The sequence below is a fragment of the Parasteatoda tepidariorum genome, chromosome 10, assembly GCF_043381705.1.
Source record: "Parasteatoda tepidariorum isolate YZ-2023 chromosome 10, CAS_Ptep_4.0, whole genome shotgun sequence".
NCBI lineage: Eukaryota > Metazoa > Arthropoda > Arachnida > Araneae > Theridiidae > Parasteatoda > Parasteatoda tepidariorum.
The window spans coordinates 22,141,343-22,169,037 of NC_092213.1; the positions used below are offsets into that span (position 1 = coordinate 22,141,343).

Here is a 27,695-nt window from a genome sequence, read left to right on the forward strand (position 1 = left end):
TAACGTCACGAGGCAGAAAACGATTCCTTTCTCGGTGTGTCACCTGGTCTGTGCTTTATAATTCAAGGTCAGTCACTGTTTATAACTTCAAAGTGATATGGTAATGTCACCATTCAAATCGACCTTAGAGATTTTTCTCGCTGTTGTCCTTCTTTGAGTTCGCAGGAAAATTGTAAAGATGAATAAACTTTTACACTTTCAAGATGGATATGTTTTCTTCTAATTTTTCGTCAACCTCGAGTTAAGTTCAATGATCATCAAATAATTCTTAATTCTTGCAAAATATCATGATCACTAAATATAATTAATTTCACGAATTCCACAAGGCTAACCAAGCCTTTAAGCGTTTCGTAGAGGCCAATTTTTAAAAATATTTCAATTATGCCGAAAAAAGTAAATTGCAATATTTGGTATTTTTTTATGGCAATAGCTTGGATGCTTATGGAAATAAGGAGTGATTATTTATTACCTTGGAGAAAGGTTTATAACTAGTAACTAGTTGAATACAATTAGTATTTGAAGTTGCAACTGATTCAAGGGGAAGTCAGCTGTTTTAAATGTCATTAACCTTTGTCATTTATTTTTCTTTTCAGAATAAAAAATATTTATTTAATTATCATGGAAAAACATAAAAAAAATAAGGTTAAATATAATGAAATGTTATTAGAATGTTTAAAGTGCAATATAAATAAGCGACTGTCGTGATATTAATGTTAACGATATTAACGTTGATAGAGCAAAGGTTCCTTACACTTTTTCTGTTCGAAGCCCCTTTTCAAATTGCCGATTTTTTTACGACCCACATATAAAATCTTATAAGTGCTACGTTAAGCTTTCAGAAGGGGATTATACCACTCCCTGGCAAAAGAACAAAATGCCACTTTCTTATCAAAAAAGTTAAAATACGAGCAATAAGTAACCTAACTTCCTTCTAAGAAAGGCATTTGTTGCGTTAATTTTTCTTTTTAAACTATATAGAATTGAATTTCACAAACTAATTAAACTGATATGAGATTTTTCGAAATTATCTCGTGAATTAAATACGTGATTTGTTAAGAGTAACAATACCGGGGAACAAAGTTCTTGTTTTACTTATAAAAGTACTTGTTCTTACCTTATTGTGTGGGAATTTCAAATCTGAAATTGGTTTTGTGAGGAGCGTTTAGGTTTATATTCACACATATACACACCCTTTGAAAATAAAACTTATCGCAAAAAAACAACAACATATGAACATACATATAGCATCATGAGCTGAAACGTATTATCGCCTTCTTTCGATCACTCCCAACGTAGAAGAGAAGTGGGGAAATTTGACCAGGTTACACGACGAACTTTTTTTTTCTTTGCAAATGTAGATAAAAAAATATTTAAAAATAACTTACATTAAACAGCTATTACAGTTTTAGACATTTTTTGCGCCCTAGACTAATTCAGTTTGGCAGCCCTTTCAACACAAATTGAATCCTTTTACTCCTATGGCCTTATTTGATAGGATTAAATTAGGGCCAGGAGAGCCTGGTCGGTAGGGCGCTGGGCCCATATCCGAGAGTTCGTCGGGTCGAACCCCGCCGGCCGAAGACTCCCCGTGTAGTTGGTGACTGATGCACGTTAAAATTCTGTCGAGTCGCAAAGTCCTCCATGTTCCCATAACAAATCAATACCTCTGGGGGTACTGGATTGGAGATCGATCGTTCTCTGATTCAGGTCAAAATTACGATCTGTGTATGAATGACTGGATGTATGAATGGGTTCGCCTTATAAACAGGTGTGACGTATGGTGTGGCGAAGTCGAATTCTTGGCCATAGATGGCGCCACTGAAAAACAAGAATCGCACACTCTGCCTTAAATTTGCTCGGTTTCACCTAGCAGGCTTGCCCGTGTGGCAAGTGGCATTAGAACCAACCAACCAGGATTAAATTTTATTTTACCAATACATTTGGCTATTAGGTTTTAAACTAAATTATTTATGCTTTGAATCGGACCAAAAATTAAAATTGGTAAGGAAATTATTTTATTATAAGCATTTGTCTTCCATGCCAAGATACAGGGTTACTCAAAATTATCTTTCCAACGTTGACCCGTAATAATACTAAAGACACACACATGCAGAAGCGGGCGCAAAGGCAGCGTTGTTTGTATGCTTTATCAAATAGTGAAATTTTATTGTTTGCAAAATATATTTGTTTTTGCTGTTGTATGTCTAGTTGCTTGCAAAAGCTCTACGCTTCTTCATCAGTGATTTGGAGCACGAGCTTACGCCTGTCTTTCTATTACAGTTCGTTGATGACAAGAATTACGGTTGAACTGGGACACAAATGATATGTTAAAGTTAGTCAGCAAACAGAATTTAAATAGTTTAGTTCTTCATTTAATCACATTAAGTAAATCACAATTTCTGCCTCATTTCGATTCAAAATTAATTTGAACATAACGAATTTTTTCATTGTGACCCATTATATAAATAAATTTTGTTTTTATTTTGGCCATTTCTAAAAAGAAATTGTAACATATTATAACTGCTTTTTGAGGAGACGTTTGATCATCTTTATTGTGGTTTTGCACAAATACAGATGAGATTCTTATGACATCAATCTAAATCAAATTTTCCATATTTTAAATCAAAATCTAATTTAATCTAAATCAAGTTTTTCAAAGCACTGTGTTTACATTAACAAACTTTTATTTAAATCATTTTCTGAAAATATTCTAACAAAGGTTTTAACTTTCAAACCTTTAAAAAAAATCATTCAAAATAATCTTAAGGACCGTATGCTCGCCAACGCTGAGTAACAGGTTTTGCCCGCTGAAAAATAGTTTATAATATAACAATTCCAGATATATATGGTCCCGCAGTGGACTGATCGTTAAGACACGGTTCTCAGCAGATCACCGTGTCTTAAGTCAAGCATCACTGGCTGCGATCAGTGTGCGGGTGGGTGACCACTTGGATCAGCCTGCGTAGGGACCGAGGGTGTGCGGTATTGGTCCTCGTTAAACTGTTCTACCGTAAAGTGCTCGACTTCGCGTGCAGGTCGTCGAGCTACCGAAGCGGGGGTGCCAATCCCTCCGCAGAGGATAAAAATTGTGTTGGCATGTCTTCGGATCATCCTCAGGGATGTTTCCCAGACCGTCGCCAATAGCCCATTGTGCAGCTCTAGTGGCACGTAAATGAACAACAACCAGATATACATGATGTGCTTTTTGGGTCAAACTTTGATTTTAAATGTCTGCTATTCCCCCCCCCCTTCTTTCCGTTTTATCAGTTTTGAAACCTCATGTGTAAGCATTAAAGCGTATTGAAGAGCTAAAGTTCTGTAGTGGCATCGGGGAACACACCTGCTGCTTTTACTGTTCTTAGAAGCCTCATGTGCAAGCATCAAAGCCTATTGAGGTGCTACGTGGCACAAACCTGCGACATTATTTTCTCAGCTATACCTTAACTGATTTATTTTATTATTCACTTATATAAATGAAGGCTTGTGTGCTCAATACAAAAAATGGCTAACAAATTTTTGTCAAATTGAAGAACAGAAAGAACACGTTAGAGAAGAACAGCACAAAGATACACAAAAGGTTACGGTAATATTCGAACCCGTTACCTTCTTGCTTCAAAGAGTTTGGTGGATTGATATACCCTTCCACCACGGAGGCCCTTTAACCTAAAAATTGCATTTCGAGCGTTCTCCTCATGACAGAAAGAGTCATTGAAAAGCGTATTCAAAAATCCAATCTAATTCTTTTTAATTATAGCCACTTTCGTTTAATGCACTGAGTGTTGGTAAGGTTTCAAATTTGAAGAGTTTTTAGAGTTTGATAAATGGTAAGAATGTTATCTTAAATTTTTATATTTGCATAGCGAAACCATTTTTCTTTGCAATTACTTTAAGGAGATCGACTTGAATATGAAAGAAATTATTTATTTTAAAATGTAACGAACTGGATTATTTAAAGTAACAATTAAAATTGGTTATTATGCTGCAGAATTTGTTGGAGTTTTATTAAATTCCCCCTCCCCTTAAATGCTCATCAATTTCATTTATTTCAAAACTTGCTTTAATCACAATAGATAGCTATAAAGCCAAATAGCTCAACTTGGTGTATTTAAGTTTAGCCTAATATTTGCTTTTCACTTTTTCTGGATTTCAGTTTTTATACTTATATATCCAAGTCAATTCCAGTAATAGGTAATTGTTTGAAAAAAAAATCAATTTGGTTGTGGAATAAAACAGAACGGAATCTTATCCTTTCATCATTATTTAATATTAGAACTTTTTTCTATAAAGCTTTTTAAGATTTTGATAATGTTTTTGTTTCAATCTTCGACTTCTACTGCTGATATTTTTACAAATATTCTAAACTTTATATAATTGCAGCTTGAATTTTTTTAAAACAATATTAAAACTTTAAGTTAGTTATTAAAATTAGCTTTCCTATTAAACTCTAAGTTCTAATGTTAAAAAGCATTCACTTTTGTATTAGTTCAGTGTTAACTGAGAAGATTTGTAAGAAGTGATTTGTAACAAATTACTACCAAAGTTTTGAAAGCTGTCTATGAAACCGAACTCTTCCTTAAATGATCATACTATGGGAACTGAATGGATATTTAAAAATTATTGCAATTTAATTTTTTCTGATAGAAAGGGAGGACATTTATTAAAGCTAAATAATTTTTTGCGTAGTTCTCATTTCTATTGCAAACTTCAGAGAAGTTACTAATTAAAACAATGATTTAAAGAAAAAAACAATAAATCACAATTTTATTTTTAATGGAAAAGTTTCAGTCATCTTCTGCTTTTGAAACTAAAACTGCGGTAAATACATTAGTCAGTGCAGTACATTAGCAGAGATGCAAACTTGCTCCGGACAGCAAATATATATTTTAAAGTGGTAGTTTATCAATTGTGATTCTTGGTTTAGTAAATTCAATATAGATTTTTATCTACCGCTATTTCTAAATAGTTCGTAGACTTGTATAATTCACTACATTATAATACTTATGTCATACTATACCATTTAAAAAGCGAACAAAAATAGTCAAATATTTGCAAAATTTACTTTGTAGTTATTTACCGTTTTTTTAAAAAAAATTATTTTGGCGTATGCGTAGACAAACTATAGGTTTTAGACAGTTTTTATCTGTCTTCTCAAAAAGCAATTTTTGACGTCAAAATCCCAATCCTGGTTGCAACTGATTAAAAAGAATCAACATGTTGCGGGCGACAAACATTTGCCTTCTAAGTTATATATTCTTTAGGATTGTTACATTATTTCACTTAGCAAAACTTTCATGTATAAAAAAAAACGTAAAAATAATTACAAATTTATTGCAATAAATGCGTATCTGACTGTAAGGACAATGTTATAAAAGTAAATTTTGAATTTTTACTTTTATATTGCTGTTAGCAAATAAAATGTCAACCTGAATTAATGCTCGGTTGATCAATTGCTGAACTCTCTTAATAGGAATAATGGAAAAAAATGTAATAGAAGTAGTCAGAGCTTAAAAAAGAAGTCAAAATTAAAGTATAAATAGTTGGAAATAAAACGTTAATGAGATTTTAAATGATTTTATACCTAAATGCAAGAGAACTTTATTTTTTGAAGAATAAAATCTTCGCAACAAGCTTTTCTCGAGTAATAGAAATTAATTTTTGGAAGAGATGACGAAATTCAAAGACTTATTTGACATTTGTGAACAAGAAACTTCTTTTTAAATTTTATAGAAATTATCATTTGAAGATATTGAAGTTCGGATTTTCACAGGAATGAACTTAGAGTTCGTCCCTAATTGGAAAAATAAAGGTTTATCTCCAAATTTGTGTTTAAATATTGACAAAAAATGTACCAGGAAAAAAAAAGGGAACTTTAAATGCTCAAATCCTTTTTGTTGTCGAAACTACAATCGGGGTTGATCATTAGTAGTCCTAGACCCAACAAATTGGGTGGACTCCTCAACGACGATTATAAAATCTGTAGAAGAAATGTTAGAAAGTGTCATATACTTTCAACTAGTCATAGTATGCCCTGCTTAATAAGAGGTATTGATGTTTTTAACTGCATTTTTGAAAAATTTAGGCTCTTAAAAATATTCTGTAGAAATAGAAGTGAATAATTTAATAACTCAATTATAATTTGAATCTGTGGCATTTCAAAAAAATCGTCAATTAACTCGAACGATTCTTAATTTTTCTTCAGAATTTTCTATTTGATTTCAAATTATTTAAATCTATTTTAGAAATACTTATTTTGAACTAAAGGACGATCGCTTAAAGTTAAGAGCATTAATTTTTATAAATTTTAATCTCTGATAAATAAATATAAAAGATATTTGGCTCTGAAACTTGTTCATTTTTAAATATTGGATTAAAAAAAAAAAGAAATCGAATGGAAAGTTGTGAACACGAATTTTTAGTTACATTTGTTCCATATTTTAAGAACGTAGCTTTGAGATAACGGGATCTACAGATTCAAGTTGATTGATTTTCCATAACTGAATTGTCAGAACCGCTTAAATATATTTGTTCTTGATGTAAAAAAGGGGGAAAAAAGTAAACCCAATTAAGTTAGATATTTTATAATTTTTCAGGAACCTTTGTCCTAGTTATTTGTACGTTTTTATTTCGTTATAGGTTTATTTTCGGATACTAAACTTGTTGCAAAGAAATGAATTGTACATAAAAATCAATTCAAATATGCCTTCCTAATTCCTAAAAAATTTTAATTCGAAGACAAGACAGAGATAAGACTAGGACCCGGCCCATAAAAGATGGGTAAAAGGCCGAAATGGAGTTATTAAAGCATACTTTGGACTTTTATCAAGTCACTTTGGTAGAAGCTAGATTTTTACCGGTTAAACTTAGGATTTATCGGACTTCAGGTTTTTACCGTAACATAGATTAATTCTAATTTGTTATTTAACTAAAAATTTATTCGCGCAGATGCGTAAGAAAAAGAACTTAAGACTTTGTTTTGTTAAAAATTCTCCTACTTATAGTTTCAAAACACGTTGTTTCGATATATGTCTTATTTTAATTATACTATTTATTAAATGCTTTTGTCCCTCAATTTTTTTAAATGCATTTTTAATAATTACTTGGTATGCTCCAACTTGAAATCGTGTATCACCAAAGAGAGGCTAATCTAAAGTAAAAAAATGAAAATTATTTTTTTATGCTCAATTTTTAAAATGTTATAATGAAAAATAACAAATCTTGTGTCCTTCAATATTTAGTTAGCAGTTCATACTTTAAAATATACTTAATGTGTTTTGTTAAAAGAAATTTGATGGTAGAAAAAAGTTATTAAGCTTTCGTTCCTAAATATTCAATCATTATAATGAAATACTTTGAACTAAAATATGTTAGTTTAGATAGATGACCGTTTAAGTGTGAACCAATATTTGTTCAAAATATATTAAACTTTTGAAAATTCTTTAATACTTTTAAAAAAGGTGCATCTCAATCATAAATTTTTTCCCACAAAACTGGCAAACTACTCAGTCATATTTTGAGGGATATCCTAAAATTTTGAGGGAATTATAATTACTTAAGTAGTTTGGATATCCTAAGTCTTAAATCAAGTTGCAGTACCATTGTCATATATCGACACGTTTCGCTTAAAGTTTGCAAAAATGTAAGTAAAATGCGAATTTTTTCTACTTAAACTGAACTACAAGTAAAACGTAAGATAAATAAAAGGCCAGAGTTTAATTTTCAAATCATTTTGATGCATTTAGAATTTTAAGCTTTGAGGGTCTTCTGATTTCACTAATTCTTTTGTCATAAGCATATTCTGAGGCTGAAAATTAAAAAAAAATGGTATAAAACATGAAAGTTGATAAAAGGGAGTGTAGCTAAATTATTCAACAAAAAATAAGCACCCTTTAAGCACTTTTCAAGCCCTCAAAAAATATTTTTAAGCACATTTAAAAAAAATATAATTAGGCAGGGTTGGAAAGTTTTTGACAATTGACGGTTTTATCTTGTTTTAACCGTCATGTCGAAAGAAAAAAACTTTTGGCATTGTTTTTGACAATTGTCAAAAATCATGAAAATTTGAATCGTGTAAAACGAATGGCGTTTTCATACGCTACGGACTGACAATACTCCGAAATAGATTGGGGTTGAATTATGAAAACGTTGACAAGAATAATGTGAACTGTGTCTTTTTGCATAATTCGAAGCTAAAATCAACATAGTAAAAGAAAAATCTAATTTTGAAAAAGGGAAAATTATGCACTTTTTAAAAATATCCAATGAAAAAAGCACCTTTAAGGGCTTTTAAAAAACTAAAATCAAAAATAAGCACATTTAAGCATTTTTCAAAAACGCTACGCACACCGGATAACGACAAATTAAAATGTGAATGCCCAACGAAAAAATTCAGCTAGGCAAAAAGGACACATTGAATATTAGGTTTTTAAGGCTACTGGTCATAAGTTTTACTTCAGAATACTGGTCCAACGAAGTTATTTTTCGTGCTTTTGCATTGTTTTTTCATAATTAAAAGAAAGTGGTAAAATACTGTCTCAAATCTCCAACAAATGTTAAAAAAATAAACTTAACTAACTTTATGAAAGGTCTTTGTTTCTTTATACCTATTTGAATTTCTTAATTTTCGAAGCACAAACTACTCTTTTATTCATTTGAATCCTCTTTCCCTTCAGGAAATATGAAAAACCTATTACTATTTATGATGATTTATCTGCTACTAATTGACGAGTTCAACTGTCAAACTCTGGAAGCTCTCATTTTGGGACACTCTATTAAGATATTAAAAAGACTCAAACCTAAACTCAAAGATAAGAAGAAAAAAGCCTACGCCATTGGTGCCGTTGTAAAAGGAGTTAAAGGAACGATAGCAGGAAAAATTGGAGTACCTCTCAAAGTTTTAGGAATGCTTCTCGGTCCATTTGGAATTCCTAAAAAAGTCGTTGGAGGTGCACTCAAGACGAAATCCGTGTTGGAAAAAACTAAAGCTGGAGTGTTGACGGTCAAAAAATGGTCCAGAGATTCTATGCGATATGGATAAATAACTTCAGCTGCTCAACAGTTTTGAGACCGTTTAACTTTAAAGAACTTAGTTTTAGAATTGTTTCAAGTTCGGCTTTTACGTTTCCTGTTGGTGTTCGAGAATTCAGGTTAAAATTAAACACATAAAAACTTTATGTGAAAGGCTTTCTTTCAGCCAATTCGATACTACAGCTGTTTTTATGGTCTAATATCTTATGAAATGTTAACCACGTTATACTAATGTTTGACTTGAATAAAATACTGAAACTGTTTCTTGAAAAATTTAATGTTTAGTGTTGGCCATCACAAGATTACAAAATCTGGTTGACACTGAAGTAAAAATAAAGCTAAACAAATATATTGAAATAATTTTCTTAACAACCAAGTACCAATTTAAACAAGGTCATTAAAAAAAAACGAATAGGTGCTTCTATATAACGTTTAAGGAGCAAGTGGATGAAGGACTTGAAACAAGATACTTTAAAAATTTTCATAGCACTACAAATGCTGATTGAATCAAACTTCCAGTGTGATACTGTCATGTTCATAAAAACAGAACCAATTTATAGTTTTTAAGAATGATAATTCCCTTTTAAACAATAAAGCAATTTTTTCTTGTAAAAAATTACCCTTCATCCACTTATATCTTTAAGATAATACGTTTTACAAGAACAAATTTTAATTTTCTGCTTGAGATTTTAACGTTATTTGTTGTGAAAATTTAGATGAAAAATGTGTTATTTGTCCTGTGTATCAATTCACAAATATTTCCTGGAAAACCACACGCTTGCTGAGACAGGGGCGAACTTTGGTAAGCAATAAATAAAAACATGGTTTTAGTTTGCGTGCAACTGTAGCATCATTACATATTTGTGCAGTGTTGAATGCATACAGAATGCAATTAAAGTTTACTGGTTTAATCCGATCTAAACAACAAAAGTAAAAAACTAAATTATATAGTTAATCTGTGCTAGGGTCAGATGAAATACATGTTTCTCTAGTATCAACCCTTTCTTTCAGGGTAACATGAAAAACTTAATGGTATCTATGATGATTTATCTGATACTTTTGGACTTGCTTTGCTTACAAACAACAGAAGCTCTAAGAGATTTGAAAAATAAAGCCTATGCCGTTGGTGCTGTTAAAAAAGGCGTAAGTGGCACGGCAGCTGGAGTTGTGGGGAAGCCTCTGAAGTTGGTTGGGGTCATTCTTGGTCCACTTGGTCTGCCTTTCAAAATCAAAGGAGGAAAACTAAAGGCTAAATCTGCAGTTCATTGGACAAAATCTGGAGTCAAAACAGTCAAGAAGTGGTCAAAAATATCGGCTCAATATGGTTGATTACTTAAAGAAAGTTTATAATAGACTGCTAATTCATATGTTAAGAATTGAATGTAACATATTTGTGAATATTGAAGGAATTTAAAATTAATTTTACAAAGGCAACCTATTTTAATTGTAATGTGAAATAAATGATATATTTAGATGAGATTAGATTATCTTCAATTAAAATTGAAAATACAAAGCATTTTCACTCTTTAAAAGTATTGAAAAAGCATAAAATATTTTACACATCATCACATCTGAAATTGTTTTTACGTATTGCACAACACTAAAACTTAGTTAAAATTTCACCTTTGAAAAAATGAAAAATTTGCACTTTTTCAATTTAAATCATATTTGATAGAAGAAAAATTTGTTTCCATTTTGTAATCACACTTATGTGAACAAGGAAAATATTGGGATACATAGGAAAAATCCTTTAAATAAAAGTGTTTAAAAAAATTCACAAGGACATCTTAATTAAGATGAATTGGCAACATAATTTATACTTTAAAATGTAAGTGTGTAGGGAGCATCTTTCGAAAAATATATCCAATTTAAGGGTCCCCTTCAGACGATGGTAGTAGTTCATTCATATCCCACTAGAGCTGCACAGTGGGCTATTGGCCACGGCCTAGAAAACATCCACGAGGATGATCTGAAGACACATCATCACAATTTTTATCTTCTGCAGAGGAATATAAGGCTTCTCCGCTTTAGTAGCCTAACGACCTCACTGAAGTCCAGGTCTTTATAATTAAAAAAAATCTTTTGAAAGAGATACAGAAAGTATTAAATATTAACTCAATTTAAGGTAAAAAATAATCAAGATATCATTAATTGCTTATTTTTGCTACTATGGGAAAGTGTAGTAAAAACTCCTTTGCTCGTTGAATGAGTACCGATTTATTTTAGTCTAGTTTTGCATGAATGGTAATATTCTTTTTATAACAATATAATTTCTTCTTTTTAAAATCTATTCCTACTTAAATCAACAAAGAAAATTTTTATTTTAGTTATTTTTTATTAAATAATTACAATTAATATATATATACATATGACAGAATTGCAACAATAAGTGGCAAAATAGATAGCGAATTTCCATTCTACGTATGGTGTTCGACTATTTACGATTGCCCCTATTTATTTGCTTTCTATTATCTTATTTCTAATTTATGACTGAGTCGTGTATTCGGCATGGCGGTATTTATTCCTAAATTTATATCCCGCTAAATATCTTAAATAAAAATTTTTTTCCCATATAAAACTGAAATTATACAGTTTTTTCAAATATTAATTCATGATTTAAACACCAAGTGTCATCCACGACAAGTTTAAAAAAATGTATTTGAACTTGAGTGGATGAATAAAGAGTATTTTATTAATGATTGAAATTTTGAACACGATATAGAGAGAGTGTGAACTAATATTGGGAATTGAAAAAGTATGACCAACTCCTCTCGACGTGCTTAACTGCCTAAGAATCTTACGACCCCTGGCTCTCTTAAAGGAATATTCTCCCTTTGACGTAGAATTAATGTTTCTGCAGGTTATAGCTTCATATGTTTTTGATATTGAATTCTGCACTTCATCTTTCCTCAAATACATAGTTCATGTTTTTCTCTTTACATGGCTAGAGATTTTTAAGGACATTGATGAGTAATAAAAGATGTAACATTGCTCATAATCATTGATTTAAAAATGTTATTTAATCAAAATAAGTGTTTCAATTTTTAAAAAATATTACTTTCCAGATTATAAATCTTTAAGATTTAGAAGGAAGAAGAGGGTAGCTTTTTACATTTTTCAAAAGGATATGGAATACATTATTGCACCAGTCATAAAAGCACATTGAACCCTTAATATACCCACTATAATTTTAGAAGAAATAAGATACATTAAATGTAATAATCTTAGTAATTTCAAATTAGAAAAAAATCTCAAATTTTGCACCCAGAGTACATTTAGTATGTTTTCTCCAAACATGTTAATATATTTATGAAAAGGAAGTAGAAAAAAAGTTGACACACTAGAAGTTAAATATTTAAGCAATGAGAAAAAAAATGCCAGAGCAGACTGAAAGCTTTTTTGATTGCCTGAGGAAACAGAAGAGTTAAATGATTGTGTGATAAAATTGGGTCTTTTGTCAAAGTGGTGTTTGGACTTTTTAGTCCTGCTTTACATAGTGTTTTTTTCCTCCCACAAATATTAATTTGACTCCAAATGTCTATAAACTTCAACCTTTAACAAGAAATATAAAAATATATATTAAGGGTGGTTGATTATGGAACACCCAGTATGTGCAAGAGGAATGTTAAGCTTTCCCAGAGTTATTCAAATAATTTTGTTGAAGACAGAAGAACTTATTTTAAGTGACATTTTATACAAAATGAAATATCAAAATTTTATGTCAAAAATTAACTATGAAGTAAAAGATGAAAAAAAAACTTAAAACAATTTAATGAAATTTTTTTTTTTTTTTCTAACGGCAGGCACTGAACTTTCGTTCTTCGCCTAGGAAGATGCCGGAGTTGTTACTCATTTAACGTTACCCAGTGGGCACCTGTGAACCTAAGTCACGGAGGCGAGCAACATTACCCACGCCACATACCCGTTTATAGGGTGGGCCACATTCACACATCACACAATAGAGAACACACACAGAGAGAAACATCCATGCCCTAAGCGGGATTCGAACCCGCAACCAGTGGCTTCACAGTCAGGCACGCTGACCGCTCGGCCACCAAAAATTTAATGAAATGAGAGAATACAAAAAAAAAAGAAAACAGAACAATTACTTTTTGAATGACTTTAATGCAATTTTTAAAAAATCTGGTGTAATATTAGACACATAAGTAACACATATAATTTAAAAATCAAGAGTAATATACATTAAAAAAAAAAATTATATAAAAGTATACCCTTAATATAAAAGCTATCACATTTGAGAGTTTTCGAAAACCTATTACCATATATCACGATTTAAACTTTTTAAAATTTTACGAGTATCTGGGGGTTAACTTGTACATGGATAATGAGGTCTGACATTCATTGATTGTGAAATATTGATGCATTATAAACAATGAAATTAATGACTAATTTTATAAATTTATCCCTTTCAAAAGCTATTTTTAATATGTTATATATAGCTTGTTTTCAATTTCACTCTTCATGCTTTCTTTACATAAAAAAGGTGTTTTTAGAAACAATAATTTAAATAACACTTAGAAAGATTGAGAATAAGAAAAGCGAATATAATTTATTAAAGGGTATTTCAGAAAATATAAAACAATATAACATTTTCATATTTGATTTCTTCAGTGGTCAACTTATACACACGACATACCAGAAATTTGCTATCTATTCATTAAAAATAAGGGATAGATACATTGGGATATACAGTACATTAGAAAATGAAAAGAGAGAAAACTATTTTAAATATAGACTTGTATTCAGCAGGGGTGATTGTGAGCCCAAGTCAAAATTCCGGAAAATTTCTTTAGTTAAAAAAAGTTTAAATTGAAAAATTAGAAAAAAATTTAAACAAGGTCTTTTTCCTTTTTCTCAATATTTCTTAGTTTACTTAAAATATATTTACAATTTTACACATACCTATGATGACCTGGAGAAGTAATTAAAATTTACAAATATGCCTTTCTTTCTCGAGTTTATGATTATAACAACTATTTACTGATAAAAAATGGATATTAATCATGAATATAAGCTTATAAAGTATCTCTCTGGCTCTGTCTTACAAACAAATAAAATGTGATTTTAAGTTCCACCTTTGAAAATTTGATTTTGGAATCTTCTGTGATAAATGATTTTTTGAAACGTCTGGACCTTCTATCTCCGGAAACTTCCGGATCACTGTTAGCGAAAATTTCGGAAATCCAGATTTTTTCCGGAGCACAATCAGCCCCGATTCAGAAACTTGTACAGGGTTCCCATCTAATTAAAAAAAAAAAAAAAAAAATTCCTGTCCTTTTTCAGGTATTCCAAGAATACTTCAATGTAAATCAAGACCATATTTTATCAGGCAATTTTTCATCAGAGAACTTTGATTTTTTTTTAACTTGGTATATCAGATATTAACTTTCGCGAGTTAAAAAATATCATTGAATGAGGATGGAAACATGGAAAAGTTTCATTAAAAGTAGAATTTTTACGACTAAAATAGATGTTAAAAATATTTAACTCTAATCTCAATCACTGTTACTGATTCTAAGATTGGTTATTTTCCAGGTATAGTGTAGGAATTTTCCAAACTTTCCCTGCTTTTTAGAGTCAAAATAAAATTCCCTGGCAATATCAGATTTTCCCTGCACCATGAGAATCCTTTCGTATATGCCAATTGAAGCAATAAAGAAAAAAACAATGAAAATAAAATAAAAATATGGCCACCGAAGCCGACTTTTTCAGGGGGTACCAGCTCAGGAAGTCATAGAATAAAACCTTTTCTATTGAGAGAGTGGATAAATGTCAAAATTAGCTCTCTCAGTACCTCGAAGGTTTTGTAAAAGTCCAGGAAGAAATACATAAAATCAAATCAAATAAGAAGAGAAATTTCAAACAAAATCTTGAGAATATAATACAAAAGTGAAGAAATAAAAAATATATGCCAAGCTGAATCATTTGAAAATAGTTACAGTCCTTGTTAATTATTCCCTGTCTATGCCTTTGTACAATACATGCACTTACATTACTGAAACCTAATTAAATTTTTAACTCTTTGAATTGTTAATGAAGGACTATCACTTGAGAGCTATGAAAACTAGCACTTTATTCACAAAAACCTTTTCATCACTAGTTTAGACAGGTATAAGCCAGTTTGCTAAAAGTCTGAATATAAAAAATTTAAAACAAGTAAGGATTATGAAATAAAAATTAAAAAAAAAAATCTCTTAAAAAAAAAACAGAGTTAATATTACTTGAAGTTGCAGATTAAATTTAAAATAAAGCTTATTAGGCTTTTGAATATTTAATGACATTTTAATCAAAGAGAAAGACCAATGTACATCATGGTACTTAACTGGTTGTATTTAGGACAGAAGGCCACTTCAAAAACCTAAAATATAAAAAGAGCAATTTTTTATTATAAGAACAAAAATATCAAAAGCAAACAATATATAAATAAAAAGCTAAGAATTTGATTCAAAGCTATAATTTTAAAAGTAAAATATCTGAAACATTTTTAACTTAATAAATATGTGGACTTTTTTAAAATCTATAAAGTATATAATTGATACTAAATTAACTTGAAGTGTTTTTATTACATTTATTTTACTTTTTTAAAAATTATAAAGCTTAATAATAGATTTTAATTCATTTTATACAAATTGTGATAGATTTATTCACTTAATTAGATAGATAATTATAATTAACTTAATTGTAGAGAATCATAAAATTTTTTTTGAACATTTAAAGGACACAAAAAGTTTCTAACTGATTAATTTAACCAAAATTTGCTTCATTATCTAGCAGTAATACTTATTTAAAAACACAAAAGTTAAAAAAAAAAAAAAAAANAAAAAAATAAAAAAAAAAAAAAAAAAAAAAGATTTTTAAGGGATTTTCCAGACTATTTCTCAATTTTTGAGAATTTTCTAAATAAATAAAATAAAAAAAAGCTGGCAAAATTTAGTGGAGTTTGCAGTTATGTATGATGTAATAAAAGTAAAGTGGTGGACACAAAAACTGTATTACATAAAAAAAGTTAACTTTTACGATTTTTCATACTTTTATTTGAGTAAAGTTTTAAGTATTATTTGCCACTTTTATTAACATGCATAATATTCAATTATACAAGTTACTATATTGTAAAGTTCTATTTTAAGATAATTATATAAATTTTCTTTAAATAAAATCTTGAAATTACAGAAATGTATTCCTGAAATGTTTTATAAGATAACTGAGAAATATAATTGCATGTTCAATTATTAGTATTAACACTGAAAAAATGTATACCAATCAGACTTATATTTTTCATTTTTTTTTAAAAAAAATAGGTAAAAAAATTTAAACAAATAGTAAAATTTTATGATACAACATATCATACAACTTTAATTAGTAAAAGTAATAGAGTAAAAAGATCTTTCGAAATCATATAATTACACATAAGTCTACAAAAAATATTTTTTTAATAAATAATTTAAAGGTTTAAAGCACAAATTGGAAGAAGTTGCTGGTATTACTACAAGATGGAAAATACTGTAGGTGATTATTTTGATGTGGCTGCAAGAGTTTAATTTTAAATTTTTTATTTTTTTTATTTTTATTCCCACCTAAATCAGTAATTTAAAAAATAAACAAAAACAAGTGTTTTAAATTGATTTAAATCATGCCAACTTACCTACATATTCATATAACATAAAAATTTGGTTTAACAATTTTTCAGCTGCCTTTTTTTCTCACTTAATAAATATCAATACTAATTTTTGAATGATTTTAAATAATTCTTTGTTATAGTCATCATACAAGTAATAGAAATGTAATCTCTAATTTTGCAGAAGTAAACATATCTCACTAAAGCTGAAGTTTCAGACGAAAATATTGAATTATTTATTAGCAGAATACAATGTTAAATTCAGTGTTTAAACAAAGACATGCTGCCTCAATAGCAATAAAATATTCTTTATATTTCATTCAGTATAAAAAAAAAAGCAAAATGTTTGTGCCATCCACCTGCTTTAGGAACTTTTCAATAACAAAATTACACATGAACTCTCAAGATTTTGCTAACAATACTGATGTATGCTTGAGGTAATAAGTTGAGTTTACTTTATATTCAAGTAATTATCCTTTGTGCTTCTTATTAAGCAATAATTAAGTTTTTTTACTTAAATAGTAACAAAAATACAAATCCTTATACATTTCTTCTTATACAAAATTATCATGTTAAAACTTAAAGGCATTAATACAGTAAAAAAATGAAAGGAGAGAAAAAAAAAGAATGGAAATAAGCCTTATCTACAAATTTTCTTCACTCCAGCTAGAAAGATCATAAAATATGTAGTTTTTGTTTCGGATAGAAGTTTTTAATAGGTATATCGCAGAATGGAAATTATAAGAGCAATCATATCCTCAACTTTTGCAAAAAATTGCTGGAAAATGCTTGTGTGATATAAGAATCAGAATCGCATTTGCTCGAAGTAACAGCAACCATTTCTCTCTACTGATAAAAAATTGCCTATAATTACGAGCAAATCGTACTTGGGCCAATAAGATCATCTAAATTTCATGATGTTTCAATTCTATGTGATCGCATTCACAAATATAAATAATAATGGTGTCCACGAAGATGGAGAGGATGATTGGACGAAATTTTTCATTGATGAAACAGAACAGTTATGGAGTGTAAAAATAACAATTATATTTAAATTCGAGCATTAAAAATTCTTTTGTATCATGGGATGTTAAACTCTATGCAGTTGATATTTCATAATAGCAACCTGCACATCATTTTAGTGGCTGTAAGTGCAGTAAACTAATTTCTAGTTAAATGTTTTTTTTTTTTTTAAGAATATTTATTCGATCTTTCTTAGTAAAATTAAAATTTATTATAATTTGTCTCAATCAAAACTTAAGATTACTTTTGACGGAAATAATTTCTATTTTTAAATAGATGAATTCTTTTGGTTAAAAAACTGAAAATTTTTTGATTAAAAGTAAAACTAGCACGATATTGATGTTAAAATGATAACAGACATACAACATCACAAATTTATTTAACATTTAATCATTGCATGATAGAAGTTTTTAAAAATAAAGGTCAGACAATATAATGGCTCAAAAAGGGGGAAAGAAACACCTTTTCATTTTATTAAATTTGGAAACATAAAATTCAATTTTGTAATTTATTATTAAAAAAATGAAAGAAATATATCAAACGTGTGTTGTTGGATTCTACAAAAACATGTTAAGTGGAGATGGATTTGTAAGTACATTTTCCAGTTGTATTCTTACTTAATTTTCCCCTACGATTTCTGATCATTAAACATTTTAATCAGTTGTTTAACTATTTATTGAGATAAAGTTTCCCTCGTAAAAAAGAATCTTTTCTCCCAAGTTCATGTCTTGCAACACATGGAAGGAAAAGGTTGGAAACTGCTGGTTTGATGAAGAGAAACATATTTTTAACTTATCATAAAAAAAAAAATGGAGGATTCTGCCAAACTGATTTCCTTTACAGGGAAAGAAAATATAAAGTTTTGATCCTAAACTAACTGAATCAAGGATAGATATGAAATTTGGATACCTTCAATTTAAAATACATTATGTTATTATAGCATTAAGTATGACTAGATTTGCACCATATAGAAAATTTGATTAAAATATTATTTTCTTGCAAGGAGCAAATTATATCACCTAAATATCTATATTTTATAGAAATTATTTTTATCAAATATCTGAAAATTTGAAGAAATGTACATACAGTCAAAACTTGATAAAGTCAACTCGAATGAGTACGGAAAATTTGCGTACATTAAAAATAGTTCATACTATCAGTTCAGAAATATTTTGATGAAAATTGTGCAATACACAAGCATTTTTTATTATTTATATCTGTTATACATTTGCATTTTCTAAACTAAAATTTCTAGTATGAATAGGTTAATTATCATTTCATTTTAATAAATGATTTTATTTCCTGCTTTATATTAATTTAATAACTTATATATACCTCATAATAAATGCAACCAATTACTCTAAAAAATAAAGTCATAAAGAAAAAAATATAGTTCAGACAAAATTTAAAAATTTTATTTACTTTCGGTGCTGCATGTTTTACTTCTAAATCTATAAAAGCAAAAAAAAAAAAAAAAAAGCACTGAAAAGTAATTAACTAATAGGAGTAAATTGCTTTATCAAACAAATTAGAGAGGATTAATAACAAAATAATCGGCGATAGCTTGCTATTTTGTTTCTTATTTGCACATACTTTCCAAAAATCTTCTATTAATCAGTTTTTTCAATCAATCAGTTGTTTCATGATTGATCAGTTTTTAAACTGTCAGTGAGAAAATGTAACATTCTGTTCACATTAAAAGAAATTTTTTTCCAAGGGTAAGAAAATTCGAGTTCGCCTTGCCATGTTTCACACTAAAAGTTAACAAAATTAAATCATACATAAATGAAAATTTGCACAAACAGCTTAATTAGTTATAGGTAAGCAGTTAACTTATTGAATAGATAAATTTACAAATAATTACTTTCATGTGTATTTTTTTTATCCCGGACTTTTTAACATGCAATGTTGTTCATATACCATGGAGTACCTGGAAAGCAACACATTATTATAATTTAATTGAAAATTCTTTAAATAAATTTTTTGATCCATTAATGCTATTTCATTTACAACAGAAAAATTTTATTAGTATTCCATGAAATCATAAAAATATTTCATTCATTATTGTAGTGTATAATTTAATATAAAAACCGATCTTGCACAAAATAACAAGAAACTACTTAAATAGACATTTTATATAAGCATTTTCCTGCAATTATATAAAGTATATAACTACAAGACTAACAAGGAGAGGGTAAGAATTGGAAAATTGACTAAATTAGTAGTAGACCTTAAAGGTGTTCATGCCTTAAAACAATAAAGTGTACCAGCCAGCAAATTCTGAAAAAAACATTTAAACATTTAAGCATAATTTATATACTAGTTAAATCTTCTTATAATTAATGCCACAGTGAACTAGTGGTATTATACATGTCTGGATATGGGATGTTTGGTGTTGCTCACTTATTTCCTTTTCTTTTAATTTTTAAGCCCATTATGCACCAAAGTTCCTGCTGTGGGAACAAATACTCTATATTTTTCTTACTTTCCTTTCATACATTTAAATTTTATTGATGTATCACTAAATATGGACTATTATCTAAAATTAATTTTATGAGAATGAAAAATATTTATTAAGTATTCATAAACCTTATAATAAAAATAAGCAAAATGTGAAAAGTTTGTGATTTCACCACTTTCTTCTCTTTTTTGTACCTGTCTATTAGAATTGAAGTCACAAGGTTGTGTGAGACCTGTATATTTTGGGAGAATCACTTTGAAACTACACTAAATAGCAAAATAGCAATGGCAAAAATAATAGCTATTTATGCTATTAATTTCCTATTGATCGTTTTTTGATCTACGGTTTCTACTGAAAAATTCAGCTTTCCATTATTTTTAAAACGGATGGCATTTTCATTGTTTTTCTCGGTTAATGTGTTTTACAACATAATTTTTTCCACCATGTGCAATAAAAAAAAAAACACATGCACAAGCACTACAAAAAGCATAATTTGTTTCCTTTTTGGGAGCTTTCAATGAAAAGAAAATATTCTGAAGAAGATTTCTAAAATTTACAAGCACATTTGACTTTACACAAACTCATGATTAAAGCGAATCATTAACAATGCAGCACATTCACAAACAAAACATAACGGAAGCGAGATGAGAAAATTGCCTACACTTCAGTTCCATCAGGAGGTTGTAGACTACACGCACATCCAGGATGGCCGATTGTTTATGGGAGATCAGCTACGTGCAACGTCGGTTAACGCATCTACGAACTGCGCTTCGTTTCATGCTTAGTGCTCTAACAAAGCAGCTAATTCAAGTCTTACATTCACATAAATTTTAATTATTTGCAAACATTTAGTAGTTTAAAATGATTTTTTTAAAGCATAAATCAAAACATTAGAAGAAATTGAAAAAAAAATCTTTAACGGTAGAAATCTTAAAAAATTTAAAAAAGCGGGAAAATTGGGAGAAAAATGGCGTGGGAGAATTGGCATGAAAGCAGGACTCTCCTGCAAAAAGCAGGAAAGTTGGCAAGTATGAGCATATGTATTTTATATGAAACCATTTTCAAAAACTAGGATAGGATCGAAGATATCTTAGAGGCAGGGCACACTTCACTTTGAAGTGGTTCTACTTATAAAGAATATATAATATGCTTAAAATGAATCCGGAAACTTATAGTAGTAAAGTTCAGAAGTCATAGATAAGCATTATACACAAACAATAGTTATCATAGTAAAAACTAAATAAAACACCAAATTATTACAAACATTAATTTGTTAATTAAACATCGTAATTCAAACATCTTTTTATATGACAAGATAAACATGAAATAAATTAAATTAAGGGAATTTTTTTTACAGATTAAGCTAAATTTCCCACCTAACATAGAAATATTGCAGTCTGTAGTAATATGATCAAATTAAATTTCAAACAAATATTAAAAAACAGGTAATACAGCCAAATCTCACCAGACCTGAACTCGAAGGGAAAAGTCCGAAATGTTCTGTTATCAAAAATAAAGTGTTTTTCAACAATTCAGTCAAAATAATAGCTATATTGTCATTTTAAACTTTTTTATACATATAATGTATTTATTCTAAAGAAAATCTATTTCAAACAGTTGCAATACCCTTGCTTGTTCGTCTGATTTTACATCCTGCTGAAGTGCTTCCGATTCATTATCTTCTTTTCTGAGATTCAAATATAGTTTAAACCTTGTACTCAATTAATTTTACATTAAAACCTTATAATCAAATTTTAATTAAAAAAACTAGGTACCTTCCAAATTAAATACATAGTAAGTCTAAATACAAGGGATGTTTAAACGGAAGTTTATTGGATAAATGTACTTGAATATGTTTAGAGTCTTTTTCGAACAGATTACCAAAACTTTTTTTAAAATATTCAATCAAAGATGTTTTGGATGATTGGCATATAAATACTTCGTAACTGATGGCAGAAGTGCATTATGTAGATGGAGTATATTTTAATGAAATAAGCTCCAAAGAATCTTATATTTAACCTTTTACAATCTGTAAAGTGAAAAGTTCATCTCACGCGAAACAATTTAGTGCTTACTAACTACATAAAACTATATTAAACATAGCACATAAAATGAGAAAATTATTAATATAAAAACCCTTGATATTAATAGTGTTTATGAAAAGTATCAGATGTTAAATACAGGGTTGCCACAGAAAAAATGAACAAAATAGTTGCTTTTAGCAGCCTAAATCATGAAAATATTTGCCGAAAACTATGAAAATAGTTGCCTAAATAAGAACAAAAATGTGACTAAAATATTAGCAAATGACTTAATTGTCATATACCATGATCCATTCAGTCAAGTTGGTGGCCAATATGATAATTTGTATATAAACATTAGTGTTCTAGCACTAAATTTTAATATAAAAAAATAAGTATATTTGCAGAAAAATAAATACTTTTGATTACTAGAATTCATTAAAAAAAAAAAAACATACTTCTTCTAAAAAAAAATTCCCTTTTATCAATTGATTTAGCAAACATACATACATACATATATATCTATATATATGCTGCTGGACAATTGCTAAGGACGGATCACAAATTGTAATGTAGCATAACATTAAACGAGACATGAGGCCTAGTAGTATAAAATATAGTTGCCACACTGTTCAGACATTAGAATAAAGAATATTCATTGTTCTGGAAAGTGCAAAAACTATGAAACAACTGAAAGAAAAAAAATGTTCATTTGATGCTGCGTACGGAAAAATGGAGCAATGCATCTAAATGTCAGCAGGCAACTTGAAGAAAGGAGTCAGTACGGGATATGTCCACCGTAGAGTGTGATGCGACATTCTACACCTCGTATGATACATTGCACAACATTATCCAGCAGCTGTTGAGGCAATTTATCCCATTCCTCTGTCAGTGCACGGATAAGGGTGTTCTTGTTTGTCGGAGGAAAGTTTCGACCAGCAAGTTGCCTCCCCAAAGCATCCCAAACATTTTCAATGGGTTTCAGATCTGGAGAACGTGATGGCCATATGAGGCGTTGAATATCCTCGCTGTCTAGACAATCCTGAACAGCGAGTGTTCGATGACATGTTGCGTTGTCATCCATAAAAACAAATTTATCACCGACAGCACCACTGAAGAGACGAGTAGAACTTCATCAAGGTATCGTAGGCTCGTTATAGTCCCATTGGCAACCACTTGTAGGCGCGTGCGGTTATTGATCACGATGCCGGCCCACACCATGACACTGCATGTCGGATTTCTAACACGACCTCCTCCAGCCGCCTACTACACATTCCAGTAGTTTTAAATGATCTCCATTGCCGTGAAAAAACGCTGCGAGCGATGTCGAACTCCCTGGCAACACCTGTTATTTTTCGCCCTTCTTCGATCTTTCCAATAATTCAGCCACGCTTAAAATCATCTAAGTGATATCGGGAAGACATACCGAAAATTTCAAGTTCGTCAACTACAGACTTGAAACAACAACTCTCCTCACGCGTCAAAACCTTTAAAGCTCTTATCAGCGCTATCACGTGATGAACAGACGTGGAAAAAAAAATTTGCATACGCATACCTCTTCCTACTATATCCCGCACTTATTCTAATTTTCCACATTTTGCTTCCTTTCATTTTGTGGTTGCTATGGATGATAGTGTTATCCGTCCTTAGCAATTGTCCAGCAGTGTATAAGAGTTTTCTAAAATCATGCAGAATTTTGTAGCAATAACTGTTGAAATGGCAATCGAGAAACAAAATAGACTTATAAAGGAATCCGTTCAAATTGAAAGAATTTAAAAGTGATGACTCAAATCTGCAATTCAAAATTTTTTAAGAAAAAAAAAGTCGCTTCAATCCGAAAATAGCCATAGTCGCTTCAAGCCAAAAACAGTAGCATTTTAGTCGCCTGTAGCAACCCTGCAAATAATAGCCTGCTCCTTATCTTTAACAAATGTTTCATGTAAGAAATAAAAGAAAGCTTTTTAACTTACTATTGACATTAGGATAATTTTTCCTCAATTTCTTTTTTTTTAGCTCCATGTTAGTGAATTCTTTTTCTTTAAGCCTTAGGTAACAGAAAACATAACTGAAAAAGTGTAAAAATAAGAACACTAGCATTTAACATATTAAATAACACAAATGAAAAATAAATAAAAGTATTTCATAAAACTGAAACTGTACTAACTCAAGTTCAGTTTATAAAGCTTAAGTAAAACATTCAGTTCTTTTTCAAAATTGAAATGAAATAAAAATTTAGAGAAAAGAAATTTATTTTCAACAGAAGTCAATATTTAAATTTCATCGAAAAAAATATGCAGTATTTTTACAATTTTTTTCAAAAATAGAAACTAATAAATGAAATCGAAATTCTAAATATTATGAAATTACATAAATAATATAAAAAGTCTTTCTGGGGCAATTCAGTTTATTTGAAAGATATGAATTTTCTTTTCAGTTGTGACTATAAATTTTGTCAACTGACACGATCTTAATTTTTCAGAGTATATTTTTACTAAGCAATATTTCAATAATTCATAGCAATTTCAAGTAACAAAATATAATGTTTATTAGTTCAAATATAATATAGTACTACCATGCTACTTCTGTTACTTTTACTGATTATGAAAATTTCAAAAAGAAATTTCAGCATACCAGTTTCACAGTAAGTTAATTAAACAATTTTTTATGTAAATTTAGGAATAAAAAAATTTCTTGTTTATTTACATTTTTTACATTACCTTTTCTACGAAATATGAACAGTACTGCTTCTGGCATTTTTACAGAAGGAATTAGAAAAATACTTAGCACACATATTTCATTCACTGAAATCTGAATAAAATGTAAAAACGTTTTTCAGAATACTTTTTTTTTCAATTTCAGACATTAGTTCAAATAAAAAAAAATTCCTTTTTACTTTGTATAACAATTTTTAACAGCGGGTTCAAAACATTTTAAGAAAGTAGACACAGGCAAGAGGATCCAACAGATACTGGAATATTTAGAGTATGTAACTTCTAAAGATAAGTTGGCATTTAAAAAAAAATTCTTAAAATCAAAGTTTAAATTACTTTTTCAAAAGTTTATTATTCTCAGGAGAATTTAAAAGTTTATATTTTTACACAGATCTATGAATGACAAAAAGGGCATGTTAATGTCAGTCACAAACAATTAAGTTGAAAGGAAAAATTTACATTTATTAGGACTTTAACGGTAACCAGCAAGATATTTATTAACACAAATGGTTAAGTTTACATAATTTCTAATTCATATTCATCATTTACGTAGCTATCTATTATTGAGGCATGTGGATGATATACACGTGGATGACAAAGCAGAATTTTCATGTTCAGTCAAGAACTCGAGGCTTTGTGATAGTTATCACTCCACACAATTAAAATTAAATTATATATTTCATCATCTTTTTTTTTTAAAGCCATGTTAATGGCAAGAATAAAACACTCTCGTCTTGAAAATGAAACAAATCTTAAATGGTAATAACATAATCATTCAAGAACAATAAGGTACTAAACTTGTGTTCTAACAATGTTGCCACTTTTGAAAATACTAAGATATTAAAAACACATTTCAGTCATGTTGATGACAGAAATAAGGAACAGAATATTATTTTACATTTGAGAATAAATTCTTACTTGATTTTACCATTAATGTTTTTCATACATCCATATTTAATGACAGGGATATATTGGGAAGAAAAAAAAAAGATTTTTGCATTAATTTTTTAGGATAGACAAAATATGTAAATGGAATTTGACATGAGAGGACATGTCACTTAATTTTTTTTTGATGAATCAAAAAGAATATTTAGGTATGGTTAAAGATTAAAAAATATAGTCTTAAGACTATATTTTTTCTACCGAAAAGTGTAAAAACGTTTTTCTGCGGAAAAATGTAAAAAATTTATTGTGTTGTTCAAAACAAACAAAATTATCAGTTCAGAAAACAAATTTTCCCATTTTTGTAAAATCATTTATATATAAAATAATGCATAATGAAGAAACCATAAATAAAAAATTTACATTAAACATGTTATTGCCAACTGTTAAAAAAACAAAAATATTAAAAAATGTGCAATAATGCCAGTTCCTGCTTTCCTTGAACTTCAGCTCGCTAGTTTTTTTATGTTAAAAATTATTTCTTCCTATATCATTCTATGAAAAAACAGAGTCTAAAATAGAAAAATATCATGTAAGTTAACACAGAAACATATAGTTAATAAAATAGAAGTGCAAAACTAGTTATAACAATTTAAACATATAGACATTTAAAGCAGGAAAAATCAAATAAAATATTAATAGTCTATTTTATTCTTTTTAAATTAAACCATCATTAAATTAACTTTAAAAAGATATAACAGAAAAGGAGAAAAAGATCTTGGAGCCATTTTAGCTATATATAGTCACTTCACATTCTTTGCATGCATGAGTAATTCTATTTATGCGTAAATTTTAAAGTTTGTAAATCAGTGTACGAAACTCGAATGCAGTAAGAATTATCTCTTAGCGACACTTACCTGATTTGTGTACTATTTTGGTTTAAAAAATGATTTTTGCTAACAATCTTTATGACTTTTAGTACAATATTTTTGCATATTTTAAAAAAATGTGAATGTTCAAGAAACTAATATATATATATTTAAAAAAAGAAAAAACAAAAAATTAAACAACTTCAATTTTTAGCATACTTTCAATGTAAGACAATATGCTCCATATAAGAAATATATAATTTAATCAACTTCTAGCAATAATAGGGTATACAATGGACTATGCCATGGGATTTGTTTTCCTTGCTAGATTCATAAAGCCAGATGTAAGAGAAACCCAGTCACTTTGCAATCATCATGATGTAAACAAAATACTTTCCAAATTAGATATAAATTCACATTACTAATTCAAGTATAAATACACTATAAATGTAGGATTTTTCTCCAGTTGTATAAGTTTTATCAACTAATGTAATGTAAGTTTGGGAATTCCATATCAAACGCTGTTCCAAAATAATCACCAAATTTTGACAACAACCAGATAGTAAGATGTTGGAAAAAAATTATTCCAAATATCTTTGCTGACATGTGTAAGCGCATCATAATTCCCGGGGTGGCTACAAGTTATACATTTCGAGTTTGTCCCTCTCTGTGATGTTTTTTTTTTTTAGTTTCTCGTGGGCCGCTGCCCGGAAGATTTGACGATTATTCTGCTACAGATCACAATACGGAAATCCCCCCTTTTTATTTATAACAAGCTGTTGTTAAAGTATATCTTTGAAGGAAAATAACTTGAACTCACCGATAAATTATTCATAAATTTGAATCAACGATTTGAAGTGAGAGTAAGTATTTTGACTACCTATTTTCGTTAAACTAAAGGTTTGTCACATATCTTAAAATTAATTTAAAAATCAGATAATTTTATTGCGTAGCTGGTGATTTTGTCATTTTGTAAGAGCAGAATGCTGAATCGTTCTTACTGCATGAATGATTACACATGTGATTTACGCAAGTGTGAGCAGGCTGTTTTAAGGGCAAATTTTACTG

At 29.1% G+C, this 27,695-nt stretch overlaps 2 long non-coding RNA genes across 3 annotated transcripts; one reads left to right on the top strand and one right to left on the bottom strand.

The window, feature by feature from the left end:
* The first annotated feature begins 3,284 nt into the window (after positions 1-3,284).
* On the top strand, positions 3,285-9,287 carry LOC107439825 (uncharacterized). The gene is made up of 2 exons (XR_011637927.1): positions 3,285-3,824; positions 8,670-9,287. It is a non-coding gene; the product is annotated as an uncharacterized lncRNA (long non-coding RNA).
* Positions 9,288-13,129: 3,842 nt separating this feature from the next.
* On the bottom strand, positions 13,130-27,597 carry LOC107439826 (uncharacterized). Of its 2 annotated transcripts, none has more exons than XR_001583567.3 (5): positions 27,448-27,597; positions 26,182-26,330; positions 24,136-24,230; positions 19,548-19,613; positions 13,130-15,403 (listed from the first exon to the last, which is right to left on the bottom strand). It is a non-coding gene; the product is annotated as an uncharacterized lncRNA (long non-coding RNA). The 2 variants fall into 2 exon arrangements; XR_001583568.3 differs by lacking the exon at positions 27,448-27,597 and adding an exon at positions 26,847-27,441.
* Between the last annotated feature and the right edge of the window lie 98 nt (positions 27,598-27,695).